Source organism: Grampus griseus, assembly GCF_964374135.1.
Source record: "Grampus griseus genome assembly, chromosome: 13".
NCBI classification, from domain to species: domain Eukaryota; kingdom Metazoa; phylum Chordata; class Mammalia; order Artiodactyla; family Delphinidae; genus Grampus; species Grampus griseus.
The window spans coordinates 83,913,374-83,927,274 of NC_139007.1; positions in this window are offsets into that span (position 1 = coordinate 83,913,374).

The following is a 13,901-nucleotide window of genomic DNA, read 5'->3' on the forward strand; positions in this document are numbered from 1 at the left end:
GCAGTTTCTATATTAATATCAAGAATATCAAAGAATATGACCAAGGATAAAGAAGGTCATTTCTTCTTCCCCTTATGGTAAAGGGGATTATCAGTCAAAAGACCCTAAAAATTGTAAATGTTTATGCCCCTAGTAACAAAGCTTTAGAATATATGAACTGGAAATTGAAAGAACTGCAAGAAGAAATAGCAAATACACAATTATAGTTGAACATTCCAATAGCCATTTCTTAAAGCTAATAGAGCAAGTGGATAGAAAATCAGCAAAGAAATACTAGACATGAACAGCACTATCAATCAGGATGACCTGATAAGCATTTACAGAACACTCTGCTCTATGACAGCACCATATTCAATGCTATTAGTCATTAAGGAAGGAAAATTAGTACCACAATGAGATGTCATCACCTATTAGAAGGGCTAAAGTTAAAAAGACTGACACTACAAAGTGTTGGTGATGATGCAGAGAAACTGGAAATTTCATACACTGCTGGTGGGAATAAAAAAATGATACAATTTTGGAAAATACTTGGGCAGTTTCTTAAAAAAGTAAAGATCAACTAAATTGTCCAACCATTCCACAGTTAAGTATTTATCTAACAGAAATGAAGACATACGTTTCTACAGAAACTTATACCCAAATATTTAATAGCAGCTTTACTTGTAAAGGCCCCAAACTGGAAACAACCCAAATGTCCTTCAACAGATGGATGGATAGACAAATTGTGATATATCCGTACAAAGGAATACGTTTAAGCAATAAAGGGAATGACGTATTGATACATGCAACATCAATGAATCTTAAAATAATTATGCAAAGTGAAAAAAAAGACATACAAAAAGAGTATGGACTGAATAATTCCATTTATGTGAAACTCCCGACTCTATAGCGTCAGCAAGCGGATTAGTGGCTGCCTGGGGTGGAGTCATGCAGGGGGGTGGGGGAGGATTACAAAGGAGCGTAGAGAGACTTCTGAGGGCGACCGTTACATTTATTACTGGATTGCAGTGTTGGTTTCATGGGCATACACATATATCAAAACTTATGAATGGTCCAATTTAAAGATTGCAGTTTATTGTATGTCAGTTATACTCCAGTAAAGCTGCAAAAGTTAAGGATTTTTACAAGAACTAGAAATAGAATATTACTAATTCATGTTCGTTACTTGCCCAACCTCACCACGCCTCCAAATTGAAAGAGGCACCTTAAACCAGACTTCAAAATCTCAGCTAATATCCCGACGTGCCCTTCCCTCTCTGAGATGCTGCCGTGGTCCTGCTGAGCTGGTGCTCTCCTTGACCCCACTAAGCAATAAAGTCAGCTTTGGCTGATCAACAGATCGGCTTGGTGAGTTCTGGGGAGTCAGTATTTGATGGCATTTCCATGCCATGGGACATTATGCAGTTCTTAAAGGGAGGGAGTTCATTCTATCTCAGTGAACAGAGGAAATCCAGGATGAAGTAAGTGACAGGAGCCAGATGCAGAGAAAAGTTTTAAATTTTCAAAAAGCAGTAACTAAATAAAACATTTTAGATGAACATATATATGTGTATGTGTGTGTGTGTGTGTGTGTGTGTATATATATATATATATGTATATATCCCATGATTATACGACCCACAGAGCAAGTTATGAATACAATTATGCCAGTCAGTAAACATTGGTTATCTGAAGAAAGATAGAAGAAGAGGGAGGAATAAGCAAAAAATAAGCAAACAGACAACAGAATCACCTGTCTAAAGAAAAAGAAAAGTGTCTATAATCAAAGCAGCATTTATATTATAAACTCATTTCTATGCTTAATCGATGGCTTCAAACTGTTAATAGTGATAACATCAAGTTTCCTTGAATTTTCCTGAACTAGCAGACAAAAGCACAGTAAAACGTGTTATTTTATTACCTTCTCTGTTACCTCTCTCTCTAACCTGTAGGCCTAATGTCTCATTACTTATAATAATTCTAGTGTAAATAGTAAATTTTGAAATAACAAGATTTCCTTAATAAGGATATTTTTTTCCTACAGCCATAACTTTTGCATTATCATTTGTTTTACAAATCTCATTAAAACTTTGCCACTAGATCAATGTTTCATGAATTTTTTAGATATAAATCTTCTACCATATTTTTTTAAAAAGAAAACTGCTCCAGTGACCATGTTATCACTTCTACAAAACTAGCCTAATTCCATACAGATTGAAAAGACCTTGGCACTGCCTTTGTCTCCAGTGAAAAATGAGTCCCATTTGATGACTGACCTTCCAAACAACTGTAGCTCCCACAGAAATTTATAGGCTCTATCGGCCCACAGCTGTTACCTTATAAGACTCATTTCTCAGGTGCTCAGGGGAAAACCAGTTCCACTGGTAAGTTGACAGGACACTCAACAATACAATACAATAAAATGGATGCATGTGAACCCTGAATGAGAACTTTGACTAGAAGCAAAGATGAGTATTTGTGTTCCTGAAGACAGGCACAACTGTGTCGTTTTTGAGAACATTGGCTGTTAAGATTCTCAATTACGGGAGAGGCTTAAAATGGATGCTTCTCACTGCCCTTCCTCAAGATGGATATGAGAGAAAATTTCATAAATAATGATGTTTATAAAATAGAATTGTGGCTGAGAGTATATTATGTTGTTTGGAGAGGTGAATTAGCATCTTTTATCTATTTGCGGTCTCTTGTCAATGCTCATGAATGCAGTGGGAAGGGATGGTGTGTTTCCTGACTGATTCCTTTTCATGTTGTTGGCAGAATTGCCCCTTACCCCCAAACGAACAGATTCCCCTCATCCTTTCACGTTACCGAGCAGCTCTCTGCTACCCAGACGCCAAGAAACAGATGCTTCCCTTCCTTATTTCCTTGAAGGGCGGGACGTTATAGAACTTGACAGATGGGGGAGCAGTTCCATTTATAACCTTCCAATTTCTTGATTTCTGGTGCCCCAACCACATTATGGCAGTCACCTTGGGAAGTTGGGGGAAATGTTTTATGCTGTGTTAGGATGAGAAATCTGACTAATGCCTTGATAATCCAAAATGAACTTCCTGCCTCTTGGGTATCACCTTTGTGTGTAACTTACAGTGTCTGCCTTTTTGTCCCTCTTCCTGCCCTATGGACCAATGGACCACTCAGGTATCGTTCAGAGAATTGTTTTATCGTTCAGCTGCAAAGGTAAAGCCTATGGTGCAGGGAATTCAAAGATTAGATTGCTGGGACCCTGACAGTAGGCCCTTGTAGATAAGCAAAGAAAAAATTTTAATTAAAACTAACTAACGTGAAATTGTAGTTTCTGGTCATTAATTGTACACAGTCTGGTTTAAATTTCTGAAGCTCCTTGTGGGTTTTGCGCTAGTGATTGGATCTATGGGAACAAGGATGTTCATGGTTTTTGTCTTCGCAACTGACTTTGCTCAGAATTTCTTTACAACTTTTATTTCCACTCTGGAATTAGACTGAGGTAGTATGCCCCCAGGACAGAGGCAGGGGTTGGGGTGTAGTCATTAAGAACTCTGACTATAATTTCCTGTAACACAGGAACCAAACCTTTCTAGGTGCCCGGCCTTTGGAAACGATTTCAAGTAATACTATTGAAGGCATTTTCGAGAACAGCATTTCTTCCCTTTGGGGTCCCTAGGCTCTCACACTGCTGTGGAGGAGAGCAGAGTGGGCTCAGGAATGCAGCATGCTGGGTGGGGGAGCAGAGGCCACGTGCCTTCTGTTCCTGGCTATGGTGGATGTAGAGACTGCCATGGTCAAGGTCCTGTGATGTGGGGAGCTCTGGCCTGGGGGAGGTCACTCTCCCAGCCATGGATCTGGGACCTGGAAGGAGTCATTCAAACTTCATGAACCTGTTTTTTATCACCAATGACATGGGAATGATAGAATGTGTGCCTTTTATCCCAATCAAGTCTGACCCACTCTGCAGGTTCTGCTGGGAACAGTGGGAATTGTGCCAGGGTGGTTGGAGGACAAATGAGTGGCAGGAAATGCTGGTTCTGGTGAAGTTTAGGAGTCCAGGTTCCCCAGAGAAACAGAACCAATAGGATGCATTCTTTGTCTTCAAAAATTATTTTTATTAATATAGTCTTCTGATTACAAATGTAATTTGTGCTAATGTAGTTAACAATATTGGTTAACTACAGTAAAAGTATAACAAACTGAACAAAATCACCTGTGATCTCTCCACTCAGAAATTACCATCCTTTTATATTATGGTGTATTTTCTTCTGGGATTTGCTTATGAAAAATTAATTTTGATGTCACGTGGGTCGTTCTATACAAGCCCCGTTGGAAGTTTACATTTAGCAATTTTACATCTCATGATTTTAAACTTGAAACATACACACACACACGTGCACACACACACACATATTGAGAGAGAAAGAGAAAGAAGAAAGCGGAGGAGGAGGGAGAGAAGAGGAAGAAGGAGAAAGAGTAGGGGACTGGCTCATGACGTTGTGGACTCTGTCAAACTGAAATCTACAGGGCAGGCCAGCAGACTGAAAACCATGGAAATGCTGATTTGCAGCTGGAGTTCAAAGGCCATCTAGAGGCAGAAGTCCCTCTTCTGGGAGGTAGTCTTTCTTTGAAGGCCTTCAACTGCTTGAATGAGGCCCCCTGACACTAGGGAGAGTGATCTGCTTTCCTCAAAGTCTGCTGATTTAAATGTCACTCTCATCTCAACATGTCTTCACAGCACCATCCAGACCATGTCTGATCCAACATCTGGGAACCACGGCCTAGTCAAGTGGACACATAAAGTTAACCGTCCACCCAGTGAGGACTGAGTGGGAGAAACCCGTGCTGTGATTGGCTGGCCTGGAAGCAGCTCTGCCTTGATGGGTGAGTTGGAAAGTCAGATATGGGAGATGGTTCTTGGGAACAGAAGGGACCATCTTGTTCTGGCTACTTCTCTCCACCACTCTGCTGACGATGTGTTAGCAGATACCTGGTGGAAGCTTGACTCAGCACACCGCCTGTACGCGCCTCTCTGGGCCTGTGGGAGGTAGCCTGAATGGCAGTCATGGAAAGAACCCAGGAACGTCCAGAGCGAGCCCCAGCTCACCAGGGAGGAGCGTTCTTGGAGGTGGTTTGTTCATCAAACTGAGAAATAGGAGGTGACTGTGCTTGGTCTGTGCACCAGGTCCCCTCTGAGAATTCCCTTGATCGCTCACCCAGAACTCAGTTTCTTTAATGAGAAGAGGGGAGGTCAGCCCTGGCAGAGGAGGGCCCGTCTGAGACTCTGTCCTCGGGAGGGTCTCCAGTTCTCCTCCAGCACTTTGTGGGGGGTGATCCATCCTTTAGTGCGGAACCCCTGCGTTTGCTTAGCAGGAAATGTTTCAGTTATCTTTATTTTTATTTTATTTATTTATTTTTGGCTCTGTTGGGTCTTCGTTGCTGTGCGCGGGCTTTCTCTGGTTGCGGCGAGCAGGGGCTACTCTTCTTTGCGGTGCGCAGGCTTCTCACTGCGGTGGCTTCTCTTGTTGCGGAGCGCGGACTCCAGGTGCATAGGTTTCAGGAGTTGTGGCTTGCGGGCTCTAGAGCACAGGCTCAGTAGTTGTGGCGCACGGGCTTAGCTGCTCTGCGACATGTGGGACCTTCCTGGACCAGGGCTCGAAACCGTGTCACCTGCACTGGCAGGCGGATTCTTAACCACTGCGCCACCAGGGAAGCCCCTCAGTTATCTTTAAAACAAAGAAATTCACTGCCACATCCCATCCACTTTTTACTTATAGATCCTGGTTGTCACTTAAGAGCTACTTTATTTTTAATATCTTAGGAATTTTATTGTTATCACATATTTGCCCATAAGATGATCATGTCACAAATATAATGTTTTGTGTTTCATTTTATCTACCATATAATCTTTTTCTTGATGGACATGTACATCCTGTTACATTTTCAAGTTTAAAACCACGAGATGTAGAGTTGCTTAAGGGAAACCTCTAAGGATGCTTATGAGACGCATTTATGTGACATCAACATTAATTAATATTTCATAAGTAAAAGCTAGAAGAAAACACACCGTCATGTAAAAGGGTGATCATTTCTGAGTGGAGGGATTGCAGGTGATTTAATTTGTTATACTTTTAATGTATTTTATTAACATTATACATTAGCATGCACTACATTTATAACCAAAAGAATAGATTAATAAAAATCACTTAAAGACAAAGAAAATAAAATTACACTAGGAGAAGACATTATCCATGTAATACGTCTTTCATAATTTAATGTGAAGAGATTTCTATACTTTGCTCAGCTTGTCTTACCCATCCCTGAGGTATGGGAACTAGATGAACAATTATTTGCAAGCCTCTGGTGATGAAGAGGTGAAGAAGTATCAGCCTCTGGGGGTGGACAACAGTCTCCCTGTCATAAAGAGCTGATTTTATCTTTTACACTTTTTGGCAAGCTTTTGCACCCCTCCTTGGGTGAATGTGAGAAATCACCCAAACCCATGCAGTCCAAACTCATTCCCACTGTCTGCAGTCTGGGCCCCATGGTGAAAGGGAGAGAGGACCCAACGTTCTGGGTTATAAGGTCTCACCCCAAACATATCTCTTCAATCCTTCATGTTGGAATTGACTTTTTCCCCCAGCTGTGCCTCAAGTCTGTTTATTCTTACACTTCAGAATTTATCATAGTTTGATTTATTAACATTAACTTGGCAATGTCTTATTCCCTTATCACACTGTAAACCATTTGTAGGCGAGGACATTTTGAATTTTTCCTATGATCTCTGGAATTGCTAGCACATTGTTTCTCATGTAGTAGATGTCTCATTGTGTTGAAGTTTCTACGATGCCATTCTGGATAAGTGGAGTACTTGTCTGAGGTCTCAGCAACGTCATGACTAGACTCCTGGGCTCAGATGCCTGGTAGACACTCTCTGTGGGACTGACTGAGGAGCAGGGTCAGGGACGCTGCCTAGAGCTGCTTTGCTAAGACCCCCCAGGCCAAGGTGAGTGGATGAAGTCACTACTCCAGTCCAGAACATCCAGTCTCTTCATTTTTAAATCCAGTTGAGAAGAATGGTCAATTTAGAGATTAAAATGGATTCCAGCCATAAGGGGCCGGTTAAATCTTTTAAATAAATTATCCAGGAGATTCAAGCCACTAAGAGGAAAAGCATTGTGAGCTCTCTAAAACAACCCAGGAACATTTAGAAATGAAATTCACTCTATATGACATAAGGAAAGTCCAGACTCCTGCTTCTCGTTCACTTGACAAGACCATGCCTGGTGAAACACAAAATTCTGCTCAAAAACAAGGAAGGGTAGGGCACTAATAAAAATACTAATATTAATAATTAGCATGATGTTCATGTATCTTTGGTAACTCATGAACCCCTTCTTACGATAATTCAGTTTCCAGCTTTGTGTCTCCCCGCCCCAAACATCTTTGGCCTCAATTCATATCCTGGTTAGAAGTCATTGGATTTCCTTGGATATTGGTTAAGATTTTCCAATTTCTCCGAACTGATTTCTGGGCATCAAAGCTTCTGCAAAGAGTGAGTGAATCAGATTTCGTACATCAAGTTTACCTGATATAAAAATTATATTATATTTTCATGTTAAAAGGCACTTTATGTGGGATTTTTTCCTTATCCTGGGAGGCTCAGATTTTGAAAAAGGAACAGACACCTTGTGAAGATAAAAGATGAGGAGATGATGGAAGTGTCATCAATAGTTAGAAAAATGGTACTAAAAATTAGAGATGTTTTAAAGACCTATTCAGATTTACAGTGGTAAGAAGAAAGAATTCTGCAAACCTCACTATCAGCCATTTAGTGGCTTTTACAGTTTGGTGGATTGTAAAATGTGCATTCAGTTGGCAAGAAAGGACAATGAATTAGAATCTTCTGACCATCCGGATTTAAAGGCGAGAGCTGGGGAGGGTCAGATACAGGAGGAGATCGGCAATGGAGTGGGGAGGAAATATTCCCTAAAGACGAACATTCTGGAAATTTGTTTTTTACAGACTATTTTCTCTCTTTCTCTGTCTCAAAGTACCAAACAAAACACAGTCTGATCAGGAATGTGTGCTCCCAGAGGAAGGGGGAGGGCCTGCGGGGAATACAGTTTTCCTTCATTCAGCCTCTGAAGAGAGCAGACACCAGAAAAAGGAAGCAGCAGAATGAAAACTTGTCCCCCAGACTCTGCAGGAGACTTAAAAGCACTTCTTTTAAACAGAGGACTGACTTTCCAAGGCCAACTTTGGTCATGTTGGCAGCTAAGTCTGAAATTTTCTGAATCATTCTGGGGATGGTATATCATGGCTAGAAATGTTCTAAGTGCAGTTTTCATTAGAGCTACCAACTAGTCAAACATCTTTTTGGACGTATACATCATATAAACTACACGAGTTGACATTTATTCAGTCAAATCATGTTCTTCTGAGCCCTAAGTGGGTGTAGAAAAACAGCAAATAATATCTACGGTATATGAAGATCTGTTCCCCTACATTGGTGTTAAGAGGAATTATTTGTGTACAGACACTGTAGGATCCAGGCATATTGCATGCCTGCTCCCTTGATATATTGATGCAAATGGCACATAGCTAAAATCAGATGGCAACAGACACCCAGTGGGCTCTGGGAGTATGTATGAGTGTGTGTATAGTAGAGTTTTGGTGGCAGGTAATGAGGCTTTGGGACCAAACCACTAGCAAGTCCCAGTGTTTAAAGACAGAAGAGGAATTTATATGACGATTGTGTGTATATGCATGTGTGTACATATGTGTATGTGTGTAACAGACACACACACGAAACCCTAGGGGTTTGTTGGTTTGCTTGCTGTCATGCTAACTTTACCCTCAACAGTGTGGTCCCCTCCCAAGTTCAACATCCACAACAATTGATCTCACAGGCTTTGCAGCAGGGTTGCATTTATAAGGGTGTGGAGCGCCATGTTTGTTTTGATGGCTTTTGCACAAGTACTTACCTTGCCATCTTCTTGAGGTCCTCATTGAGTTAAATCTCAAGAGTACAGTGGACTCCAGAGTATGGTATTTAAGCCAGAGGGCGGCCTGAATGACTGTCCTTAGTTGTGGGGATTTAACCAAAGAAAGGATTTTCAATGAACAGCCTAAGAGCTTTGACACCATTTAAGAGAATGGGGATCCTGACATTTTGATTCTTCCTATAAATTTACTTTCTCAATGTTTGCTTTGGGAAAATGGAAATTGCTGTAGATGGGGTAATAGATACGGTAAAGTGTGCAAATTTTACCCAATGTATAGACACAGGCTATGGCAATTATAGTCTACATTCCCTTTTTCCTAGGCTCTGCATCCCCTAAATAAAGGCAGAGAGTTGATCTTGGCTTTGACATTTAATATTGAGCTGCTCTTCGCAGGTCATTTTCTTCCCTTCCATCTGCGTACGTTTGCACACACACAGATACGCTTGCACATACGCACGTACACTTTTTACTGTTATTCTGTAGTCGCCCGCAGTCATGGTTCAAGGTCTGGGATAAAGTTCCAGAGGTGTACTAGTTCAAGTCCCTGCCTCAAGCCACACTAGGCGGCCACACAGTAAATATGGCAACACATCCTATTAGTGGAGAGTTCAAGGGCTATAACTCCTCTTGGTGGCCTGTGCTTTACCACTTGATCATTTAGCCAAGAAGTTTGCCTAATAGCTGAACAAATGTCCTTTGTATTTGATGCAGATTTACATTATTTAGGGTCTTTATTTAAAGATAATTAAAATAAACTTGATTTCGAGGGATAGGGGTTCTCAAAACTCTTCAGCTTGTCTGCAGATAAGCTTAATAGACTGCAGATGCCACAGACCCAGCCTGGTCATCACAGGGCCCAACTTTACAATCTTTGCAAAGCATCTATCTGCTATAGCCTCCGGTTTCTTATAAAAATAAGACTGCATTATAAGCTTTATTGGTTTAGTCTTTTACTGTGTTTCTTACCTGAATCTTCAGTTCTCTACTATTTTCTGTCTAATATTTGCTTGGTTCAATGTTTGGCAAAAATAGCACTCCATGAATATTTGCAGAATGGCTTAATAAATACGTCTCAACAGCTCACAACTGTTGTTAGTAGATGTTAGGCAGAAATAGGGTTCCATTGTCGAATTAATCTAGGATGTATCAGATTAGAGAAAGTTAAATAGGCTCCTTTGCTATAGGACCTGTCATAGTGTAAACAGTCAGTATACATTGTGTGTGGATAAGAGGAGATGGGGTGTGCTGGGCTTCCCAGGTGTATTGGTTCTTAGAAGAGTGCCTGGTATAAAGTAGTGTGTGCATGCATGTGTATATGTGTGTGTGTGTGTTTGTGTGTGTGTGTGAATTGTTGCTAAGGTTATTATTTATTATTGTTATTACATTTGTCTTTGGAGACGTTTTTCATAGAATTTCTTAGGACTAGAGTTCCACTAGAACATGCTTTCGGAAAAGGCTGATATACCCTCTCTTTGTACCAAGAGAACTCAGTGGTTCATATTACATCAATTAGGAATTTGAAGTAATTCACTGGGGCTAGTGAGACATTTGTCTTTGCACTATCTATAACAATGTATTTTGTTAGGAAATCAACATGGCAAAACAAACTTTGGAAGGAATGCTTAATTTTTAGCAAATGAAGGGTTCAAAATACCCACTTTGGCACTTTGGAAGCTCCCATTCGTTTACTTAGAAGTGTTTATGGGCCAGTGACCTAAGAAGACGACCTTGGACTCCTTCCTGACAACAGTTTATTATTTTAATTTACTTTAGGTGTTTTAAAATAAGGACACTGCATTTGTAGTCTTCTCTTGGTAGAACTAGTGATGCAACGTGCTTAAACTTTTCTTTTTTCACTGAGTTGTGTCATTATTAAACTTCATCATGGTTTTAGGCCTGATACATCGTATTCATCAAGGTTGCTTTGAAAACTTTCTTGTGTTCTAACAGGTGAACTTGCCATTGTCTATAAACACGCTTGCAATTTTCATCCTGACCGTCCACTCAAATAGGAAATCATGACCCTGCACTCCCACTTCTGGGCACATATCTGGAGAAAAACATAATTTGAAAAGACACGTGCACCCCAATGTTCATTGTGGCACTATTTACAGTAGCCAGGATATGGAAGCAACCTAAATGTCCATCAACAGAGGGATGGATAAAGAAGATGTGGTACATATATACAATGGAATATTACTTAGCCAAGAAAAGAATGAAATAATGCCATTTTTAGCAACATGGATGGGCCTAGAGATTGTCATACTGAGTTAAGTAAGTCAGACAGAGAAAGACAAATATCATATGATATCGCTTATATGTGGAATCTAAAAAATGGTCCAAATGAACTTATTTACAAAACAGAAATAGAGTCACAGATGTAGAAAACAAACATGGTTACCAAGAGAGAAAGGAAGGGGAAGGATAAATTGGGAGATTGGGATTGACATATACACACTACTATATATAACATAGATAACTAGTAAGGACTTAGTTTATAGCACAGGGAACTCTACTCAATACTCTGTAATGACCTATATGGGAAAAGAAGCTAAAAAAGAGTGGATGTATGTATATGTATAGCTGATTCACTTTGCTGTACAGCAGAAACTAACACAACATTGTAAATTAACTGTACTCCAATAAAAATTAATTTAAAAAAAAAAAGGAAAGCACGGTGAGAACCATGGGTTGCCTTCCTCCCTTCACTCCATTGGGCATTGTTATTTTGCAGCATCCCCACAGGCTCGTGAGAGCCTGTCTGAATCTCCTAGACTATTGCCTTTCTCTGTTGTTTTCAAAATTAAAATTCTTACTGAGCCCTGATAGACTGTGCCCTTCAGTTAACCCGTAGCTCTGAGGCCTGTCGTTGTCAGAGGAGGAACTGGAATGAGCTAGATAGGATTTTCTCCCACTTTTACAATCATGATTCTTAGCGCGTATTTGCAAAATACACACATATTCCTTTATTTGGAATAAATTCTAATATTTAATCAAACATCAAACTTTCATTGACCGGTCTGTAATTACCACTGAGGTAGGTCTTCCTCCCTCCCCGCTCCCTCCTGTCCTCCCTCCTTATTCATATGAGTCCACGTTTGTCCATTTCCAGGCCTTGGAGAATTTTCTCATCTTCCGTGTCAAATATAATAGCTGATGGCCGTTCAGTAGCACTTGCCTGTCTGACAACGTAATGCACAACTTTCCTTCAGTGTTCTCATAAATCTGGCCAGCAAGAAAGGCCTTTTGTACCCTGGATTTATGACTGGTAATTCCAAAGAAAGTTTCAGATTTATAAATACACATTTGGATTTTAGCACTGAGTTTTGGTTGTCAAATGGAAGAAAAAAAAGTTTGCAAGCTGAGTTTATTACAGCTTGAGAAGATTTGGAAAAGGATTCAAGACAAATATTTTCGGGCTGAGAACATGTGTGAGGTCACCATGCCCTCACAGCAGTCTTCTGGTGGTGATGCTGAACGGTAATAGGATATGGAAATCTGCAGGCTATTCCTGGAACCTCCTGACTCATCCCGTTATCTGGGGAACGATTCTTCTTATTTCTGCATTACTCTTCCATCTGTAAAGTGCGAATGCACGTTAAGGCTCTACCCTTCAGGCACCCTTGAATCTGGGGTTGTCTGCTGGGATCAGTCCTTTAGCAACTTCCTGGAAGTGCTGGTGGAAGTGTGGGTAGGCCGGCCGGGCTCAGGCACGAGGGATGCGGGGAATCGGGATCTTGATAGAGGAGCCTGGGGTAACCGCGGAGGTCAGGAGATGTTCGTCACGTTACACCCCAAAGGGTTTTGCAGGACAGGAAGGCCTGAATCGCCTCCTGCGTTTAGGGTCTGGGCATATGCCAAGGGATTAGTTGTGTGGTTTTTATAATGGCTTAGAGATGCTGAAGACAGGTGCATTTTAAAGCCTTTATAGGGTAATAGTTTCCTTTGACTTAAAAGAAACTTGGAGTAGGAGGTTGGGGTCAGCAGATGTAAGCTTTCATATACAGGATGGATAAACAACAAGGTCCTACTGTATAGCACAGGGAACCATATTCAGCATCCTATGATAAACCATAAGGGAAAAGAATATAAAAAAGAGTGTTATATATGTATAATTGAATCACTTTGCTGTACAGCAGAAATTAACACAGGATTGTAAATCAACTATATTTCAATAAAATATATTGATTAAAAAAAGACAAGGTGAAGGAACAAATAGCAAATAAATAGAAAGCTTAAATGTATAAGACCAGCCTGCATCCATATAATACAGTCATATTTTCTGCAAAAAAAAAAAGAAACTTGGGCGAGGTGGGGGAGGGGTGAGCAGTGGGAGGGCCACCCAGGCCCTTTCTAGATCGATTGTCATAAAATCCAAGTAAGTGTACTCAGGTGTTCAAGATCAGCTGAGTGGGGCATGACTGGATTTCTTTATGCAAAGTCCTAGTTGTTTTCTAGGCATATCATTTTGCAGTCGTTGAACAGTCGTTGGTTCTGTTCAGTACTGAGAATGAGATGCTGAGAGGATGCAGAGGCAGGGACGAGAGGGAACATCTGATGTTTTGGGAACACCGTGTGTAATTAGAAGGGGCGGGGTCATGCAAATGGGCGTTTGTCCTGTGGAACATGGTTGAAGATGGCTTAGCAGCGAGTGGCTTCTGTGACAAGTAGTATGGTTACAACTAAAGCATCAAATGACCCTGATGGAAGAGACTAGAATGTACTGTAACTTCAAGGTACGTGACCGGACCATATAGCAATATTGGTCCCACTAAATGAACAATCTTACAGGGCTTGTAAAAGAAAAAAAAAATGTCTGTGGTTTAAGAAAGGCTATCCTATTTAAACCATTTGGTTAAGAAATGAGAGAGAAAAATCACCATTTGTTATTTTCCTTGAATTTCAAGAAGCGGTGATTGATCACAAGTCCAG